The 17,384-nt window shown below is 45.3% G+C and overlaps 57 pseudogenes; all 57 read right to left on the bottom strand.

Moving 5' to 3' along the window:
- Positions 1–51: 51 nt before the first annotated feature.
- On the bottom strand, positions 52–170 carry LOC140090521 (5S ribosomal RNA; annotated as a pseudogene).
- Positions 171–240: 70 nt separating this feature from the next.
- LOC140087943 (5S ribosomal RNA) lies at positions 241–359 on the bottom strand (annotated as a pseudogene).
- Positions 360–994: 635 nt separating this feature from the next.
- Positions 995–1,113, bottom strand: LOC140083036 (5S ribosomal RNA; annotated as a pseudogene).
- A 70-nt stretch (positions 1,114–1,183) lies between these two features.
- Positions 1,184–1,302, bottom strand: LOC140079975 (5S ribosomal RNA; annotated as a pseudogene).
- Positions 1,303–2,086: 784 nt separating this feature from the next.
- On the bottom strand, positions 2,087–2,205 carry LOC140086331 (5S ribosomal RNA; annotated as a pseudogene).
- Positions 2,206–2,275: 70 nt separating this feature from the next.
- Positions 2,276–2,394, bottom strand: LOC140087798 (5S ribosomal RNA; annotated as a pseudogene).
- Positions 2,395–2,652: 258 nt separating this feature from the next.
- LOC140100673 (5S ribosomal RNA) lies at positions 2,653–2,771 on the bottom strand (annotated as a pseudogene).
- Positions 2,772–2,988: 217 nt separating this feature from the next.
- LOC140089949 (5S ribosomal RNA) lies at positions 2,989–3,107 on the bottom strand (annotated as a pseudogene).
- A 70-nt stretch (positions 3,108–3,177) lies between these two features.
- Positions 3,178–3,296, bottom strand: LOC140094134 (5S ribosomal RNA; annotated as a pseudogene).
- Positions 3,297–3,555: 259 nt separating this feature from the next.
- On the bottom strand, positions 3,556–3,674 carry LOC140085960 (5S ribosomal RNA; annotated as a pseudogene).
- Positions 3,675–3,891: 217 nt separating this feature from the next.
- LOC140086329 (5S ribosomal RNA) lies at positions 3,892–4,010 on the bottom strand (annotated as a pseudogene).
- Positions 4,011–4,415: 405 nt separating this feature from the next.
- On the bottom strand, positions 4,416–4,534 carry LOC140097232 (5S ribosomal RNA; annotated as a pseudogene).
- Positions 4,535–4,604: 70 nt separating this feature from the next.
- Positions 4,605–4,723, bottom strand: LOC140094375 (5S ribosomal RNA; annotated as a pseudogene).
- A 70-nt stretch (positions 4,724–4,793) lies between these two features.
- Positions 4,794–4,912, bottom strand: LOC140095210 (5S ribosomal RNA; annotated as a pseudogene).
- Positions 4,913–4,982: 70 nt separating this feature from the next.
- LOC140086162 (5S ribosomal RNA) lies at positions 4,983–5,101 on the bottom strand (annotated as a pseudogene).
- A 448-nt stretch (positions 5,102–5,549) lies between these two features.
- On the bottom strand, positions 5,550–5,668 carry LOC140097276 (5S ribosomal RNA; annotated as a pseudogene).
- Positions 5,669–6,316: 648 nt separating this feature from the next.
- Positions 6,317–6,435, bottom strand: LOC140101859 (5S ribosomal RNA; annotated as a pseudogene).
- A 637-nt stretch (positions 6,436–7,072) lies between these two features.
- Positions 7,073–7,191, bottom strand: LOC140085390 (5S ribosomal RNA; annotated as a pseudogene).
- A 70-nt stretch (positions 7,192–7,261) lies between these two features.
- LOC140091068 (5S ribosomal RNA) lies at positions 7,262–7,380 on the bottom strand (annotated as a pseudogene).
- Positions 7,381–7,450: 70 nt separating this feature from the next.
- LOC140078496 (5S ribosomal RNA) lies at positions 7,451–7,569 on the bottom strand (annotated as a pseudogene).
- A 70-nt stretch (positions 7,570–7,639) lies between these two features.
- On the bottom strand, positions 7,640–7,758 carry LOC140086553 (5S ribosomal RNA; annotated as a pseudogene).
- A 70-nt stretch (positions 7,759–7,828) lies between these two features.
- Positions 7,829–7,947, bottom strand: LOC140079974 (5S ribosomal RNA; annotated as a pseudogene).
- A 448-nt stretch (positions 7,948–8,395) lies between these two features.
- Positions 8,396–8,514, bottom strand: LOC140099154 (5S ribosomal RNA; annotated as a pseudogene).
- Positions 8,515–8,584: 70 nt separating this feature from the next.
- Positions 8,585–8,706, bottom strand: LOC140097679 (5S ribosomal RNA; annotated as a pseudogene).
- A 259-nt stretch (positions 8,707–8,965) lies between these two features.
- Positions 8,966–9,084, bottom strand: LOC140085550 (5S ribosomal RNA; annotated as a pseudogene).
- A 70-nt stretch (positions 9,085–9,154) lies between these two features.
- Positions 9,155–9,273, bottom strand: LOC140086813 (5S ribosomal RNA; annotated as a pseudogene).
- Positions 9,274–9,343: 70 nt separating this feature from the next.
- On the bottom strand, positions 9,344–9,465 carry LOC140098064 (5S ribosomal RNA; annotated as a pseudogene).
- Positions 9,466–9,535: 70 nt separating this feature from the next.
- LOC140094088 (5S ribosomal RNA) lies at positions 9,536–9,654 on the bottom strand (annotated as a pseudogene).
- Positions 9,655–9,913: 259 nt separating this feature from the next.
- Positions 9,914–10,032, bottom strand: LOC140088292 (5S ribosomal RNA; annotated as a pseudogene).
- Positions 10,033–10,101: 69 nt separating this feature from the next.
- LOC140099153 (5S ribosomal RNA) lies at positions 10,102–10,220 on the bottom strand (annotated as a pseudogene).
- A 70-nt stretch (positions 10,221–10,290) lies between these two features.
- LOC140084517 (5S ribosomal RNA) lies at positions 10,291–10,409 on the bottom strand (annotated as a pseudogene).
- A 70-nt stretch (positions 10,410–10,479) lies between these two features.
- LOC140090872 (5S ribosomal RNA) lies at positions 10,480–10,598 on the bottom strand (annotated as a pseudogene).
- A 629-nt stretch (positions 10,599–11,227) lies between these two features.
- Positions 11,228–11,346, bottom strand: LOC140084505 (5S ribosomal RNA; annotated as a pseudogene).
- Positions 11,347–11,416: 70 nt separating this feature from the next.
- Positions 11,417–11,535, bottom strand: LOC140096135 (5S ribosomal RNA; annotated as a pseudogene).
- Positions 11,536–11,605: 70 nt separating this feature from the next.
- On the bottom strand, positions 11,606–11,724 carry LOC140083644 (5S ribosomal RNA; annotated as a pseudogene).
- Positions 11,725–11,794: 70 nt separating this feature from the next.
- On the bottom strand, positions 11,795–11,913 carry LOC140090604 (5S ribosomal RNA; annotated as a pseudogene).
- Positions 11,914–11,983: 70 nt separating this feature from the next.
- LOC140099152 (5S ribosomal RNA) lies at positions 11,984–12,102 on the bottom strand (annotated as a pseudogene).
- Positions 12,103–12,172: 70 nt separating this feature from the next.
- On the bottom strand, positions 12,173–12,291 carry LOC140090871 (5S ribosomal RNA; annotated as a pseudogene).
- A 629-nt stretch (positions 12,292–12,920) lies between these two features.
- LOC140084494 (5S ribosomal RNA) lies at positions 12,921–13,039 on the bottom strand (annotated as a pseudogene).
- Positions 13,040–13,109: 70 nt separating this feature from the next.
- Positions 13,110–13,228, bottom strand: LOC140096133 (5S ribosomal RNA; annotated as a pseudogene).
- A 70-nt stretch (positions 13,229–13,298) lies between these two features.
- LOC140091851 (5S ribosomal RNA) lies at positions 13,299–13,417 on the bottom strand (annotated as a pseudogene).
- A 70-nt stretch (positions 13,418–13,487) lies between these two features.
- On the bottom strand, positions 13,488–13,606 carry LOC140090844 (5S ribosomal RNA; annotated as a pseudogene).
- Positions 13,607–13,676: 70 nt separating this feature from the next.
- LOC140088711 (5S ribosomal RNA) lies at positions 13,677–13,795 on the bottom strand (annotated as a pseudogene).
- A 406-nt stretch (positions 13,796–14,201) lies between these two features.
- LOC140099151 (5S ribosomal RNA) lies at positions 14,202–14,320 on the bottom strand (annotated as a pseudogene).
- Positions 14,321–14,390: 70 nt separating this feature from the next.
- LOC140079973 (5S ribosomal RNA) lies at positions 14,391–14,509 on the bottom strand (annotated as a pseudogene).
- A 70-nt stretch (positions 14,510–14,579) lies between these two features.
- On the bottom strand, positions 14,580–14,698 carry LOC140092846 (5S ribosomal RNA; annotated as a pseudogene).
- Positions 14,699–14,768: 70 nt separating this feature from the next.
- On the bottom strand, positions 14,769–14,887 carry LOC140094587 (5S ribosomal RNA; annotated as a pseudogene).
- Positions 14,888–14,957: 70 nt separating this feature from the next.
- Positions 14,958–15,076, bottom strand: LOC140088710 (5S ribosomal RNA; annotated as a pseudogene).
- Positions 15,077–15,146: 70 nt separating this feature from the next.
- Positions 15,147–15,265, bottom strand: LOC140079971 (5S ribosomal RNA; annotated as a pseudogene).
- A 70-nt stretch (positions 15,266–15,335) lies between these two features.
- On the bottom strand, positions 15,336–15,454 carry LOC140079969 (5S ribosomal RNA; annotated as a pseudogene).
- Positions 15,455–15,524: 70 nt separating this feature from the next.
- On the bottom strand, positions 15,525–15,643 carry LOC140092845 (5S ribosomal RNA; annotated as a pseudogene).
- Positions 15,644–15,902: 259 nt separating this feature from the next.
- On the bottom strand, positions 15,903–16,021 carry LOC140092780 (5S ribosomal RNA; annotated as a pseudogene).
- A 70-nt stretch (positions 16,022–16,091) lies between these two features.
- On the bottom strand, positions 16,092–16,210 carry LOC140094585 (5S ribosomal RNA; annotated as a pseudogene).
- Positions 16,211–16,280: 70 nt separating this feature from the next.
- LOC140098354 (5S ribosomal RNA) lies at positions 16,281–16,399 on the bottom strand (annotated as a pseudogene).
- A 440-nt stretch (positions 16,400–16,839) lies between these two features.
- On the bottom strand, positions 16,840–16,958 carry LOC140084482 (5S ribosomal RNA; annotated as a pseudogene).
- Positions 16,959–17,028: 70 nt separating this feature from the next.
- Positions 17,029–17,147, bottom strand: LOC140096132 (5S ribosomal RNA; annotated as a pseudogene).
- A 70-nt stretch (positions 17,148–17,217) lies between these two features.
- On the bottom strand, positions 17,218–17,336 carry LOC140083643 (5S ribosomal RNA; annotated as a pseudogene).
- Positions 17,337–17,384: the final 48 nt, after the last annotated feature.

The following is a 17,384-nucleotide window of genomic DNA, read 5'->3' as shown; positions in this document are numbered from 1 at the left end:
CTTCTTTTACTATCTCATAGAGAAACTAACACAATTTTCAGGTTAAAAAAAGGTCAACGGAACTTGGGATTCCCAGCCAGTCTCCCATGCTGGTACTTGCCAAGCCTTAAGCTGCATTGCTGCTGCGATCTGACGAGAGCAGGAACATTCAGCTTAGAATGGCTGTTGACAGCAGCTGTTCAATTTGAACCTTCTTTTAAGATCTTTGACAGAGAAACTAACAATTTTCAGGTTCAAAAAGGTCAATGGAACTTGGGATTCCCAGCCAGTCTCCCATGCTGGTACTTGCCAAGCCTTAAGCTGCATTGCTGCTGCGATCTGACGAGAGCAGGCACATTCAGCTTAGAATGGCCGTTGACAGCAGCTGCCTAATTTCTACTTTCTTTCACTATCTCATAGAGAAACTAACAATTTTCAGGTTCAAAAAGGTCAAAAGAACTTAGGATTCCCAGCCAGTCTCCCATGCTGCTACTTGCGAAGCCTTAAGCTGCAACGCTGCTGCGATCTGACAAGAGCATGCACATTAAGCTTAGAATGGCCGTTGACAGCAGCTGTTCAATTTGAACCTTCTTTTACTATCTCATAGAGAAACTTACACAATTTTCAGGTTCAAAAAGGTCAACAGAACTTGGGATTCCCAGCCAGTCTCCCATGCTGGTACTTGCCAAGCCTTAAGCTGCATCGCTGCTGCGATCTGACAAGTGCACGCACATTCAGCTTAGAATGGCCGTTGACAGCAGCAGTTCAATTTGAACCTTCTTTTACTATCTCATAGAGAAACTAACACAATTTTCAGGTTCAAAAAGGTCAACGGAACTTGGGATTCCCAGCCAGTCTCCCATGCTGGTACTTGCCAAGCCTTAAGCTGCATTGCTCCTGCAATCTGACAAGAGCAGGCACATTCAGCTTAGAATGGGCGTTGACAGCAGCTGTTCAATTTGAACCTTCTTTTACTATCTCATAGAGAAACTAACACAATTTTCAGGTTCAAAAAGGTCAACGGAACTTGAGATTCCCAGCCAGTCTCCCATGCTGGTACTTGCCAAGCCTTAAGCTGCATTGCTGCTGCGATCTGACGAGAGCAGGCACATTCAGCTTAGAATGGCCGTTGACAGCAGTTGTTCAATTTGAACCTTCTTTTACTATCCCATAGAGAAACTAACACAATTTTCAGGTTCAAAAAGGTCAACAGAACTTGGGATTCCCAGCCAGTCTCCCATGCTGGTACTTGCCAAGCCTTAAGCTGCATTGCTGCTGCGATCTGACGAGAGCAGGCACATTCAGCTTAGAATGGCCGTTGACAGCAGCTGTTCAGTTTGAACCTTCTTTTACTATCTCATAGAGAAACTAACACAATTTTCAGGTTCAAAAAGGTCAACGGAACTTGGGATTCCCAGCCAGTCTCCCATGCTGGTACTTGCCAATCCTTAAGCTGCATTGCTGCTGCGATCTGTCGAGAGCAGGCACATTCAGCTTAGAATGGCCGTTGACAGCAGCTGTTCAATTTGAACCTTCTTTTACCATATTTGACAGAGAAACTAACAATTTTCAGGTTCAAAAAGGTCAACGGAATGTGGGATTCCCAGCCAGTCTCCCATGCTGGTACTTGCCAAGCATTAAGCTGCATTGCTGCTGCAATCTGACGAGAGCAGGCACATTCAGCTTAGAATGGCCGTTGACAGCAGCTGCCTAATTTCTACTTTCTTTTACTATCTCATAGAGAAACTAACACAATTTTCAGGTTCAAAAAGGTCAACAGAACTTGGGATTCCCAGGCAGTCTCCCATGCTGGTACTTGCCAAGCCTTAAGCTGCAACGCTGCTGCGATCTGACAAGAGCATGCACATTCAGCTTAGAATGGCCGTTGACAGCAGCTGTTCAATTTGAACCTTCTTTTTCTATCTCATAGAGAAACTAACTCAATTTTCAGGTTCAAAAAGGTCAATGGAACTTGGGATTCCCAGCCAGTCTCCCATGCTGGTACTTGCCAAGCCTTAGCTTAGAATGGGCGTTGACAGCAGCTGTTCAATTTGAACCTTCTTTTACTATCTCATAGAGAAACTAACACAATTTTCAGGTTCAAAAAGGTCAACGGAACTTGGGATTCCCAGCCAGTCTCCCATGCTGGTACTTGCCAAACCTTAAGCTGCATTGCTGCTGCGATCTGACGAGAGCAGGCACATTCAGCTTAGAATGGCCGTTGACAGCAGCTGTTCAATTTGAACCTTCTTTTACCATCTTTGACAGAGAAACTAACAATTTTCAGGTTCAAAAAGGTCAACAGAACATGGGATTCCCAGCCAGTCTCCCATGCTGGTACTTGCCAAGCCTTAAGCTGCATTGCTGCTGCGATCTGACGAGAGCAGGCACATTCAGCTTAGAATGGCCGTTGACAGCAGCTGCCTAATTTCTACTTTCTTTTACTATCTCATAGAGAAACTAACACAATTTTCAGGTTCAAAAAGGTCAACAGAACTTGGGATTCCCAGGCAGTCTCCAATGCTGGTACTTGCCAAGCCTTAAGCTGCAACGCTGCTGCGATCTGACAAGAGCATGCACATTCAGCTTAGAATGGCCGTTGACAGCAACTGTTCAATTTGAACCTTCTTTTACTATCTCATAGAGAAACTAACACATTTTCAGGTTCAAAAAGGTCAACGGAACTTGGGATTCCCAGCCAGTCTCCCATGCTGGTACTTGCCAAGCCTTAAGCTGCATTGCTGCTGCGATCTGATGAGAGCAGGCACATTCAGCTTAGAATGGCCGTTGACAGCAGCTGTTCAATTTGAACCTTCTTTTACTATCTCATAGAGAAACTAACTCAATTTTCAGGTTCAAAAAGGTCAATGGAACTTGGGATTCCCAGCCAGTCTCCCATGCTGGTACTTGCCAAGCCTTAGCTTAGAATGGGCGTTGACAGCAGCTGTTCAATTTGAACCTTCTTTTACTATCTCATAGAGAAACTAACACAATTTTCAGGTTCAAAAAGGTGAACGGAACTTGGGATTCCCAGCCAGTCTCCCATGCTGGTACTTGCCAAGCCTTAAGCTGCATTGCTGCTGCGATCTGACGAGAGCAGGCACATTCAGCTTAGAATGGCCGTTGACAGCAGCTGTTCAATTTGAACCTTCTTTTACTATCTCATAGAGAAACTAATACAATTTTCAGGTTCAAAAAGGTCAACAGAACTTGGGATTCCCAGCTAGTCTCCCATGCTGGTACTTGCCAAGCCTTAAGCTGCATTGAAGCTGCGATCTGACGAGAGCAGGCACATTCAGCTTAGAATGGCCGTTGACAGCAGCTGTTCAATTTGAACCTTCTTTTACTATCTCATAGAGAAACTAACACAATTTTCAGGTTCAAAAAGGTCAATGGAACTTGGGATTCCCTGCCAGTCTCCCATGCTGGTACTTGCCAAGCCTTAAGCTGCATTGCTGCTGCGATCTGGCAAGAGCACACACATTCAGCTTAGAAGGGCCGCTGACAGCAGCTGTTCAATTTGAACCTTCTTTTACTATCTCATAGAGAAACTAACACAATTTTCAGGTTCAAAAAGGTCAACAGAACTTGGGATTCCCAGCCAGACTCCCATGCTGGTACTTGCCAAGCCTTAAGCTGCATTGCTGCTGCGATCTGACGAGAGCAGGCACATTCAGCTTAGAATGGCCGTTGACAGCAGCTGTTCAATTTGAACCTTCTTTTACTATCTCATAGAGAAACTAACACAATTTTCAGGTTCAAAAAGGTCAATAGAACTTGGGATTCCCAGCCAGTCTCCCATGCTGGTACTTGCCAAGCCTTAGCTTAGAATGGGCGTTGACAGCAGCTGTTCAATTTGAACCTTCTTTTACTATCTCATAGAGAAACTAACACAATTTTCAGGTTCAAAAAGGTCAACGGAACTTGGGATTCCCAGCCAGTCTCCCATGCTGGTACTTGCCAAACCTTAAGCTGCATTGCTGCTGCGATCTGACGAGAGCAGGCACATTCAGCTTAGAATGGCCGTTGACAGCAGCTGCCTAATTTCTACTTTCTTTTACTATCTCATAGAGAAACTAACACAATTTTCAGGTTCAAAAAGGTCAACAGAACTTGGGATTCCCAGGCAGTCTCCCATGCTGGTACTTGCCAAGCCTTAAGCTGCAACGCTGCTGCGATCTGACAAGAGCATGCACATTCAGCTTAGAATGGCCGTTGACAGCAGCTGTTCAATTTGAACCTTCTTTTACTATCTCATAGAGAAACTAACACATTTTCAGGTTCAAAAAGGTCAACGGAACTTGGGATTCCCAGCCAGTCTCCCATGCTGGTACTTGCCAAGCCTTAGCTTAGAATGGGCGTTGACAGCAGCTGTTCAATTTGAACCTTCTTTTACTATCTCATAGAGAAACTAACACAATTTTCAGGTTCAAAAAGGTCAACAGAACTTGGGATTCCCAGCCAGTCTCCCATGCTGGTACTTGCCAAGCCTTAAGCTGCATCGCTGCTGCGATCTGACAAGAGCACGCACATTCAGCTTAGAATGGCCGTTGACAGCAGCTGTTCAATTTGAACCTTCTTTTACTATCTCATAGAGAAACTAACACAATTTTCAGGTTCAAAAAGGTCAACGGAACTTGGGATTGCCAGCCAGTCTCCCATGCTGGTACTTGCCAAGCCTTAAGCTGCATTGCTGCTGCGATCTGACGAGAGCAGGCACATTCAGCTTAGAATGGCCGTTGACAGCAGCTGTTCAATTTGAACCTTCTTTTACTATCTCATAGAGAAACTAACACAATTTTCAGGTTCAAAAAGGTCAACGGAACTTGGGATTCGCAGCCAGTCTCCCATGCTGGTACTTGCCAAGCCTTAAGCTGCATTGCTGCTGCGATCTGACGAGAGCAGGCACATTCAGCTTAGAATGGCCGTTGGCAGCAGCAGTTCAATTTGAACCTTCTTTTACCATCTTTGACAGAGAAACTAACAATTTTCAGGTTCAAAAAGGTCAACAGAACTTGGGATTCCCAGCCAGTCTCCCATGCTGGTACTTGCCAAGCCTTAAGCTGCATTGCTGCTGCGATCTGACGAGAGCAGGCACATTAAGCTTAGAATGGCTGTTGACAGCAGCTGTTCAATTTGAACCTTCTTTTACTATCTCATAGAGAAACTAACACAATTTTCAGGTTCAAAAAGGTCAACAGAACTTGGGATTCCTAGCCAGTCCCCCATGCTGGTACTTGCCAAGCCTTAAGCTGCATCGCTGCAGCGATCTGACAAGTGCACGCACATTCAGCTTAGAATGGCCGTTGACAGCAGCTGTTCAATTTGAACCTTCTTTTACTATCTCATAGAGAAACTAACACAATTTTCAGGTTCAAAAAGGTCAACGGAACTTGGGATTCGCAGCCAGTCTCCCATGCTGGTACTTGCCAAGCCTTAAGCTGCATTGCTGCTGCGATCTGACAAGAGCACGCACATTCAGCTTAGAATGGCCGTTGACAGCAGTTGTTCAATTTGAACCTTCTTTTACTATCTCATAGAGAAACTAACACAATTTTCAGGTTCAAAAAGGTCAACAGAACTTGGGATTCCCAGCCAGTCTCCCATGCTGGTACTTGCCAAGCCTTAAGCTGCATTGCTGCTGCGATCTGACGAGAGGAGGCACATTCAGCTTAGAATGGCCGTTGACAGCAACTGTTCAATTTGAACCTTCTTTTACTATCTCATAGAGAAACTAACACAATTTTCAGGTTCAAAAATGTCAACAGAACTTGGGATTCCCAGCCAGTCTCCCATGCTGGTACTTGCCAAGCCTTAAGCTGCATCGCTGCTGCGATCTGACAAGAGCCCGCACATTCAGCTTAGAATGGCCGTTGACAGCAGCTGTTCAATTTGAACCTTCTTTTACTATCTCATAGAGAAACTAACACAATTTTCAGGTTCAAAAAGGTCAACGGAAGTTGGGATTCGCAGCCAGTCTCCCATGCTGGTACTTGCCAAGCCTTAAGCTGCATCGCTGCATCGCTGCTGCGATCTGACAAGAGCACGCACATTCAGCTTAGATAGGCCGTTGACAGCAACTGTTCAATTTGAACCTTCTTTTACTATCTCATAGAGAAACTAACACAATTTTCAGGTTCAAAAATGTCAACAGAACTTAGGATTCCCAGCCAGTCTCCCATGCTGGTACTTGCCAAGCCTTAAGCTGCATTGCTGCTGCGATCTGACGAGAGCAGGCACATTAAGCTTAGTAGAATGGCCGTTGACAGCAGCTGTTCAATTTGAACCTTCTTTTACTATCTCATAGAGAAACTAACACAATTTTCAGGTTCAAAAATGTCAACAGAACTTGGGATTCCCAGCCAGTCTCCCATGCTGGTACTTGCCAAGCCTTAAGCTGCATTGCTGCTGCGATCTGACGAGAGCAGGCACATTCAGCTTAGAATGTCCGTTGACAGCAGCTGTTCAATTTGAACCTTCTTTTACTATCTCATAGAGAAACTAACACAATTTTCAGGTTCAAAAAGGTCAACAGAACTTGGGATTCCCAGCCAGTCTCCCTTGCTGGTACTTGCCAAGCCTTAAGCTGCATCGCTGCTGCGATCTGACAAGAGCACGCACATTCAGCTTAGAATGGCCGTTGACAGCAGCTGTTCAATTTGAACCTTCTTTTACTATCTCATAGAGAAACTAACACAATTTTCAGGTTCAAAAAGGGCAACGGAACTTGGGATTGCCAGCCAGTCTCCCATGCTGGTACTTGCCAAGCCTTAAGCTGCATTGCTGCAGTTATCTGACGAGAGCAGGCACATTCAGCTTAGAATGGCCGTTGACAGCAGCTGTTCAATTTGAACCTTCTTTTACTATCTCATAGAGAAACTAACACAATTTTCAGGTTCAAAAAGGTCAACAGAACTTGGGATTCCCAGCCAGTCTCCCATGCTGGTACTTGCCAAACATTAAGCTGCATTGCTGCTGCGATCTGACGAGAGCAGGCATGTTCAGCTTAGAATGGCCGTTGACAGCAGCTGTTCAATTTGAACCTTCTTTTACTATCTCATAGAGAAACTAACACAATTTTCAGGTTCAAAAAGGTCAACGGAACTTGGGATTCCAAGCCAGTCTCCCATGCTGGTACTTGCCAAGCCTTAAGCTGCATTGCTGCTGCGATCTGACGAGAGCAGGCACATTCAGCTTAGAATGGCCGTTGACAGCAGCTGTTCAATTTGAACCTTCTTTTACCATCTTTGACAGGGAAACTAACAATTTTCAGGTTCAAAAAGGTCAACAGAACTTGGGATTCCCAGCCAGTCTCCCATGCTGGTACTTGCCAAGCCTTAAGCTGCATTGCTGCTGCGATCTGACAAGAGCAGGCACATTCAGCTTAGAATGGCCGTTGACAGCAGCTGTTCAATTTGAACCTTCTTTTACTATCTCATAGAGAAACTAACACAATTTTCAGGTTCAAAAAGGTCAACAGAACTTGGGATTCCCAGCCAGTCTCCCATGCTGGTACTTTCCAAGCCTTAAGCTGCATTGCTGCTGCGATCTGACGAGAGCAGGCACATTCAGCTTAGAATGGCCGTTGACAGCAGCTGTTCAATTTGAACTTTCTTTTACCATCTTTGACAGGGAAACTAACAATTTTCAGGTTCAAAAAGGTCAACGGAACTTGGGATTCCCAGCCAGTCTCCCATGCTGGTACTTGCCAAGCCTTAAGCTGCATTGCTGCTGCGATCTGACGAGAGCAGGCACATTCAGCTTAGAAGGGCCGTTGACAGCAGCTGCCTAATTTCTACTTTCTTTTACTATCTCATAGAGAAACTAACACAATTTTCAGGTTCAAAAAGGTCAACAGAACTTGGGATTCCCAGCCAGTCTCCCATGCTGGTACTTGCCAAGCCTTAAGCTGCATTGCTGCTGCGATCTGACGAGAGCAGGCACATTCAGCTTAGAATGGCCGTTGACAGCAGCTGTTCAATTTGAACCTTCTTTTACTATCTCATAGAGAAACTAACACAATTTTCAGGTTCAAAAAGGTCAACAGAACTTGGGATTCCCAGCCAGTCTCCCATGCTGGTACTTGCTAAGCCTTAAGCTGCATCGCTGCTGCGATCTGACAAGAGCACGCACATTCAGCTTAGAATGGCCGTTGACAGCAGTTGTTCAATTTGAACCTTCTTTTACTATCTCATAGAGAAACTAACACAATTTTCAGGTTCAAAAAGGTCAACGGAACTTGGGATTCGCAGCCAGTCTCCCATGCTGGTACTTGCCAAGCCTTAAGCTGCATCGCTGCTGCGATCCGACAAGAGCACGCGCATTCAGCTTAGAATGGCTGTTGACAGCAGCTGTTCATTTTGAACCTTCTTTTACTATCTCATAGAGAAACTAACACAATTTTCAGGTTCAAAAAGGTCAACGGAACTTGGGATTCCCAGCCAGTCTCCCATGCTGGTACTTGCCAAGCCTTAAGCTGCATTGCTGCTGCGATCTGACGAGAGCAGGCACATTCAGCTTAGAATGGCCGTTGACAGCAGCTGTTCAATTTGAACCTTCTTTTACTATCTCATAGAGAAACTAACACAATTTTCAGGTTCAAAAAGGTCAACGGAACTTGGGATTCCCAGTCAGTCTCCCATGCTGGTACTTGCCAAGCCTTAAGCTGCATTGCTGCTGCGATCTGACGAGAGCAGGCACATTAAGCTTAGTAGAATGGCCGTTGACAGCAGCTGTTCAATTTGAACCTTCTTTTACTATCTCATAGAGAAACTAACACAATTTTCAGGTTCAAAAATGTCAACAGAACTTGGGATTCCCAGACAGTCTCCCATGCTGGTACTTGCAAAGCCTTAAGCTGCATTGCTGCTGCAATCTGACCAGAGCAGGCACATTCAGCTTAGAATGGCTGTTGACAGCAGCTGTTCAATTTGAACCTTCTTTTACTATCTCATAGAGAAACTAACACAATTTTCAGGTTCAAAAAGGTCAACGGAACTTGGGATTCCCAGCTAGTCTCCCATGCTGGTACTTGCCAAGCCTTAAGCTGCATTGCTGCTGCGATCTGACGAGAGCAGGCACATTCAGCTTAGAATGGCCGTTGACAGCAACTGTTCAATTTGAACCTTATTTTACTACCTCATAGAGAAACTAACACAATTTTCAGGTTCAAAAAGGTCAACAGAACTTAGGATTCCCAGCCAGTCTCCCATGCTGGTACTTGCCAAGCCTTAAGCTGCATTGCTGCTGCGATCTGACGAGAGCAGGCACATTCAGCTTAGAATGGCCGTTGACAGCAGCTGTTCAATTTGAACCTTCTTTTACTATCTCATAGAGAAACTAACACAATTTTCAGGTTCAAAAAGGTCAACGGAACTTGGGATTCCCAGCCAGTCTCCCATGCTGGTACTTGCCAAGCCTTAAGCTGCATTGCTGCTGCGATCTGACGAGAGCAGGCACATTAAGCTTAGTAGAATGGCCGTTGACAGCAACTGTTCAATTTGAACCTTATTTTACTACCTCATAGAGAAACTAACACAATTTTCAGGTTCAAAAAGGTCAACAGAACTTAGGATTCCCAGCCAGTCTCCCATGCTGGTACTTGCCAAGCCTTAAGCTGCATTGCTGCTGCGATCTAACGAGAGCAGGCACATTCAGCTTAGAATGGCCATTGACAGCAGCTGTTCAATTTGAACCTTCTTTTACTATCTCATAGAGAAACTAACACAATTTTCAGGTTCAAAAATGTCAACAGAACTTGGGATTCCCAGCCAGTTTCCCATGCTGGTACTTGCTAAGCCTTAAGCTGCATCGCTGCTGCGATTTGACAAGAGCACGCACATTCAGCTTAGAATGGCCGTTGACAGCAGCTGTTCAATTTGAACCTTCTTTTACAATCTCATAGAGAAACTAACACAATTTTCAGGTTCAAAATGGTCAACGGAACTTGGGATTCGCAGCCAGTCTCCCATGCTGGTACTTGCCAAGCCTTAAGCTGCATTGCTGCTGCGATCTGACGAGAGCAGGCACATTCAGCTTAGAATGGCCGTTGACAGCAGCTGTTCAATTTGAACCTTCTTTTACCATCTTTGAAGGGAAACTAACAATTTTCAGGTTCAAAAAGGTCAACGGAACTTGGGATTCCCAGCCAGTCTCCCATGCTGGTACTTGCCAAGCCTTAAGCTGCATTGCTGCTGCGATCTGACGAGAGCAGGCACATTCAGCTTAGAATGGCCGTTGACAGCAGCTGTTCAATTTGAACCTTCTTTTACTATCTCATAGAGAAACTAACACAATTTTCAGGTTCAAAAAGGTCAACGGAACTTGGGATTCCCAGCCAGTCTCCCATGCTGGTACTTTCCAAGCCTTAAGCTGCATTGCTGCTGCGATCTGACGAGAGCAGGCACATTCAGCTTAGAATGGCCGTTGACAGCAGCTGTTCAATTTGAACCTTCTTTTACTATCTCATAGAGAAACTAACACAATTTTCAGGTTCAAAAAGGTCAACAGAACGTGGGATTCCCAGCCAGTCTCCCATGCTGGTACTTGCCAAGCCTTAAGCTGCATTGCTGCTGCGATCTGACGAGAGCAGGCACATTCAGCTTAGAATGGCCGTTGACAGCAGCTGTTCAATTTGAACCTTCTTTTACTATCTCATAGAGAAACTAACACAATTTTCAGGTTCAAAAAGGTCAACGGAATTTGGGATTGCCAGCCAGTCTCCCATGCTGGTACTTGCCAAGCCTTAAGCTGCATTGCTGCTGCGATCTGACGAGAGCAGGCACATTCAGCTTAGAATGGCCGTTGACAGCAGCTGTTCAATTTGAACCTTCTTTTACTATCTCATAGAGAAACTAACACAATTTTCAGGTTCAAAAAGGTCAACGGAATTTGGGATTGCCAGCCAGTCTCCCATGCTGGTACTTGCCAAGCCTTAAGCTGCATTGCTGCTGCGATCTGACGAGAGCAGGCACATTGAGCTTAGAATGGCCGTTGACAGCAGCTGTTCAATTTGAACCTTCTTTTACTATCTCATAGAGAAACTAACACAATTTTCAGGTTCAAAAAGGTCAACGGAACTTGAAATTCCCTGCCAGTCTCCCATGCTGGTACTTGCCAAGCCTTATGCTGCTGCGATCTGACGAGAGCAGGCACATTCAGCTTAGAATGGCCGTTGACAGCAGCTGTTCAATTTGAACCTTCTTTTACTATCTCATAGAGAAACTAACACAATTTTCAGGTTCAAAAAGGTCAACGGAACTTGGGATTCCCAGCCAGTCTCCCATGCTGGTACTTTCCAAGCCTTAAGCTGCATTGCTGCTGCGATCTGACGAGAGCAGGCACATTCAGCTTAGAATGGCCGTTGACAGCAGCTGTTCAATTTGAACCTTCTTTTACTATCTCATAGAGAAACTAACACAATTTTCAGGTTCAAAAAGGTCAACAGAACGTGGGATTCCCAGCCAGTGTCCCATGCTGGTACTTGCCAAGCCTTAAGCTGCATTGCTGCTGCGATCTGACGAGAGCAGGCACATTCAGCTTAGAATGGCCGTTGACAGCAGCTGTTCAATTTGAACCTTCTTTTACTATCTCATAGAGAAACTAACACAATTTTCAGGTTCAAAAAGGTCAACAGAACTTGGGATTCCCAGCCAGTCTCCCATGCTGGTACTTGCCAAGCCTTAAGCTGCATCGCTGCTGCGATCCGACGAGAGCAGGCACATTCAGCTTAGAATGGCCGTTGACAGCAGCTGTTCAATTTGAACCTTCTTTTACAATCTCATAGAGAAACTAACACAATTTTCAGGTTCAAAAAGGTCAACAGAACTTGGGATTCGCAGCCAGTCTCCCATGCTGGTACTTGCCAAGCCTTAAGCTGCATTGCTGCTGCGATCTGACGAGAGCAGGCACATTCAGCTTAGAATGGCCGTTGACAGCAGCTGTTCAATTTGAACCTTCTTTTACCATCTTTGACAGAGAAACTAACAATTTTCAGGTTCAAAAAGGTCAACGGAACTTGGGATTCCCAGCCAGTCTCCCATGCTGGTACTTGCCAAGCCTTAAGCTGCATTGCTGCTGCGATCTGACGAGAGCAGGCACATTCAGCTTAGAATGGCCGTTGACAGCAGCTGTTCAATTTGAACCTTCTTTTACTATCTCATAGAGAAACTAACACAATTTTCAGGTTCAAAAAGGTCAACAGAACGTGGGATTCCCAGCCAGTCTCCCATGCTGGTACTTGCCAAGCCTTAAGCTGCATTGCTGCTGCGATCTGACGAGAGCAGGCACATTCAGCTTAGAATGGCCGTTGACAGCAGCTGTTCAATTTGAACCTTCTTTTACTATCTCATAGAGAAACTAACACAATTTTCAGGTTCAAAAAGGTCAACGGAATTTGGGATTGCCAGCCAGTCTCCCATGCTGGTACTTGCCAAGCCTTAAGCTGCATTGCTGCTGCGATCTGACGAGAGCAGGCACATTCAGCTTAGAATGGCCGTTGACAGCAGCTGTTCAATTTGAACCTTCTTTTACTATCTCATAGAGAAACTAACACAATTTTCAGGTTCAAAAATGTCAACGGAATTTGGGATTGCCAGCCAGTCTCCCATGCTGGTACTTGCCAAGCCTTAAGCTGCATTGCTGCTGCGATCTGACGAGAGCAGGCACATTGAGCTTAGAATGGCCGTTGACAGCAGCTGTTCAATTTGAACCTTCTTTTACTATCTCATAGAGAAACTAACACAATTTTCAGGTTCAAAAAGGTCAACGGAACTTGGGATTCCCTGCCAGTCTCCCATGCTTGTACTTGCCAAGCCTTATGCTGCTGCGATCTGACGAGAGCAGGCACATTCAGCTTAGAATGGCCGTTGACAGCAGCTGTTCAATTTGAACCTTCTTTTACTATCTCATAGAGAAACTAACACAATTTTCAGGTTCAAAAAGGTCAACGGAACTTGGGATTCCCAGCCAGTCTCCCATGCTGGTACTTTCCAAGCCTTAAGCTGCATTGCTGCTGCGATCTGACGAGAGCAGGCACATTCAGCTTAGAATGGCCGTTGACAGCAGCTGTTCAATTTGAACCTTCTTTTACTATCTCATAGAGAAACTAACACAATTTTCAGGTTCAAAAAGGTCAACAGAACGTGGGATTCCCAGCCAGTGTCCCATGCTGGTACTTGCCAAGCCTTAAGCTGCATTGCTGCTGCGATCTGACGAGAGCAGGCACATTCAGCTTAGAATGGCCGTTGACAGCAGCTGTTCAATTTGAACCTTCTTTTACTATCTCATAGAGAAACTAACACAATTTTCAGGTTCAAAAAGGTCAACAGAACTTGGGATTCCCAGCCAGTCTTCCATGCTGGTACTTGCCAAGCCTTAAGCTGCATCGCTGCTGCGATCCGACGAGAGCAGGCACATTCAGCTTAGAATGGCCGTTGACAGCAGCTGTTCAATTTGAACCTTCTTTTACTATCTCATAGAGAAACTAACACAATTTTCAGGTTCAAAAAGGTCAACAGAACTAGGGGTTCCCAGCCAGTCTCCCATGCTGGTACTTGCCAAACCTTAAGCTGCATTGCTGCTGCGATCTGACGAGAGCAGGCACATTCAGCTTAGAATGGCCGTTGACAGCAGCTGTTCAATTTGAACCTTCTTTTACCATCTTTGACAGAGAAACTAACAATTTTCAGGTTCAAAAAGGTCAACGGAACGTGGGATTCCCAGCCAGTCTCCCATGCTGGTACTTGCCAAGCCTTAAGCTGCATTGCTGCTGCGATCTGACGAGAGCAGGCACATTCAGCTTAGAATGGCCGTTGACAGCAGCTGCCTAATTTCTACTTTCTTTTACTATCTCATAGAGAAACTAACACAATTTTCATGTTCAAAAAGGTCAACAGAACTTGGGATTCCCAGCCAGTCTCCCATGCTGGTACTTGCCAAGCCTTAAGCTGCAACGCTGCTGCGATCTGACAAGAGCATGCACATTCAGCTTAGAATGGCCGTTGACAGCAGCTGTTCAATTTGAACCTTCTTTTACTATCTCATAAAGAAACTAACACATTTTCAGGTTCAAAAAGGTCAATGGAACTTGGGATTCCCAGCCAGTCTCCCATGCTGGTACTTGCCAAGCCTTAGCTTAGAATGGGCATTGACAGCAGCTGTTCAATTTGAACCTTCTTTTACTATCTCATAGAGAAACTAACACAATTTTCAGGTTAAAAAAAGGTCAACGGAACTTGGGATTCCCAGCCAGTCTCCCATGCTGGTACTTGCCAAGCCTTAAGCTGCATTGCTGCTGCGATCTGACGAGAGCAGGCACATTCAGCTTAGAATGGCCGTTGACAGCAGTTGTTCAATTTGAACCTTCTTTTACTATCTCATAGAGAAACTAACACAATTTTCAGGTTCAAAAAGGTCAACAGAACTTGGGATTCCCAGCCAGTCTCCCATGCTGGTACTTGCCAAGCCTTAAGCTGCATTGCTGCTGCGATCTGACGAGAGCAGGCACATTCAGCTTAGAATGGCCGTTGACAGCAGCTGTTCAATTTGAACCTTCTTTTACTATCTCATAGAGAAACTAACACAATTTTCAGGTTCAAAAAGGTCAACAGAACTTGGGATTCCCAGCCAGTCTCCCATGCTGGCACTTGCCAAGCCTTAAGCTGCATTGCTGCTGCGATCTGACGAGAGCAGGCACATTCAGCTTAGAATGGCTGTTGACAGCAGCTGTTCAGTTTGAACCTTCTTTTACTATCTCATAGAGAAACTAACACAATTTTCAGGTTCAAAAAGGTCAACGGAACTTGGGATTCCCAGCCAGTCTCCCATGCTCGTACTTGCCAAACCTTAAGCTGCATTGCTGCTGCGATCTGACGAGAGCAGGCACATTCAGCTTAGAATGGCCGTTGACAGCAGCTGTTCAATTTGAACCTTCTTTTACCATCTTTGACAGAGAAACTAACAATTTTCAGGTTCAAAAAGGTCAACGGAACGTGGGATTCCCAGCCAGTCTCCCATGCTGGTACTTGCCAAGCCTTAAGCTGCATTGCTGCTGCGATCTGACGAGAGCAGGCACATTCAGCTTAGAATGGCCGTTGACAGCAGCTGCCTAATTTCTACTTTCTTTTACTATCTCATAGAGAAACTAACACAATTTTCATGTTCAAAAAGGTCAACAGAACTTGGGATTCCCAGCCAGTCTCCCATGCTGGTACTTGCCAAGCCTTAAGCTGCATTGCTGCTGCGATCTGACGAGAGCAGGCACATTCAGCTTAGAATGGCCGTTGACAGCAGTTGTTCAATTTGAACCTTCTTTTACTATCTCATAGAGAAACTAACACAATTTTCAGGTTCAAAAAGGTCAACAGAACTTGGGATTCCCAGCCAGTCTCCCATGCTGGTACTTGCCAAGCCTTAAGCTGCATTGCTGCTGCGATCTGACGAGAGCAGGCACATTCAGCTTAGAATGGCCGTTGACAGCAGCTGTTCAATTTGAACCTTCTTTTACTATCTCATAGAGAAACTAACACAATTTTCAGGTTCAAAAAGGTCAACAGAACTTGGGATTCCCAGCCAGTCTCCCATGCTGGCACTTGCCAAGCCTTAAGCTGCATTGCTGCTGCGATCTGACGAGAGCAGGCACATTCAGCTTAGAATGGCTGTTGACAGCAGCTGTTCAGTTTGAACCTTCTTTTACTATCTCATAGAGAAACTAACACAATTTTCAGGTTCAAAAAGGTCAACGGAACTTGGGATTCCCAGCCAGTCTCCCATGCTCGTACTTGCCAAACCTTAAGCTGCATTGCTGCTGCGATCTGACGAGAGCAGGCACATTCAGCTTAGAATGGCTGTTGACAGCAGCTGTTCAGTTTGAACCTTCTTTTACTATCTCATAGAGAAACTAACACAATTTTCAGGTTCAAAAAGGTCAACAGAACTTGGGATTCCCAGCCAGTCTCCCATACTGGCACTTGCCAAGCCTTAAGCTGCATTGCTGCTGCGATCTGACGAGAGCAGGCACATTCAGCTTAGAATGGCTGTTGACAGCAGCTGTTCAGTTTGAACCTTCTTTTACTATCTCATAGAGAAACTAACACAATTTTCAGGTTCAAAAAGGTCAACGGAACTTGGGATTCCCAGCCAGTCTCCCATGCTCGTACTTGCCAAACCTTAAGCTGCATTGCTGCTGCGATCTGACGAGAGCAGGCACATTCAGCTTAGAATGGCCGTTGACAGCAGCTGTTCAATTTGAACCTTCTTTTACCATATTTGACAGAGAAACTAACAATTTTCAGGTTCAAAAAGGTCAACGGAATGTGGGATTCCCAGCCAGTCTCCCATGCTGGTACTTGCCAAGCCTTAAGCTGCATTGCTGCTGCGATCTGACGAGAGCAGGCACATTCAGCTTAGAATGGCCGTTGACAGCAGCTGCCTAATTTCTACTTTCTTTTACTATCTCATAGAGAAACTAACACAATTTTCAGGTTCAAAAAGGTCAACAGAACTTGGGATTCCCAGGCAGTCTCCCATGCTGGTACTTGCCAAGCCTTAAGCTGCAACGCTGCTGCGATCTGACAAGAGCATGCACATTCAGCTTAGAATGGCCGTTGACAGCAGCTGTTCAATTTGAACCTTCTTTTACTATCTCATAGAGAAACTAACACAATTTTCAGGTTCAAAAAGGTCAACGGAACTTGGGATTCCCTGCCAGTCTCCCATGCTTGTACTTGCCAAGCCTTATGCTGCTGCGATCTGACGAGAGCAGGCACATTCAGCTTAGAATGGCCGTTGACAGCAGCTGTTCAATTTGAACCTTCTTTTACTATCTCATAGAGAAACTAACACAATTTTCAGGTTCAAAAAGGTCAACGGAACTTGGGATTCCCAGCCAGTCTCCCATGCTGGTACTTTCCAAGCCTTAAGCTGCATTGCTGCTGCGATCTGACGAGAGCAGGCACATTCAGCTTAGAATGGCCGTTGACAGCAGCTGTTCAATTTGAACCTTCTTTTACTATCTCATAGAGAAACTAACACAATTTTCAGGTTCAAAAAGGTCAACAGAACGTGGGATTCCCAGCCAGTGTCCCATGCTGGTACTTGCCAAGCCTTAAGCTGCATTGCTGCTGCGATCTGACGAGAGCAGGCACATTCAGCTTAGAATGGCCGTTGACAGCAGCTGTTCAATTTGAACCTTCTTTTACTATCTCATAGAGAAACTAACACAATTTTCAGGTTCAAAAAGGTCAACAGAACTTGGGATTCCCAGCCAGTCTCCCATGCTGGTACTTGCCAAGCCTTAAGCTGCATCGCTGCTGCGATCCGACGAGAGCAGGCACATTCAGCTTAGAATGGCCGTTGACAGCAGCTGTTCAATTTGAACCTTCTTTTACTATCTCATAGAGAAACTA

Source organism: Engystomops pustulosus, chromosome 9 (assembly GCF_040894005.1).
Source record: "Engystomops pustulosus chromosome 9, aEngPut4.maternal, whole genome shotgun sequence".
Taxonomy (NCBI): domain Eukaryota; kingdom Metazoa; phylum Chordata; class Amphibia; order Anura; family Leptodactylidae; genus Engystomops; species Engystomops pustulosus.
Note: the sequence above shows the minus strand (reverse complement) of the source record. Positions and strands in the feature narration are given on the sequence as shown.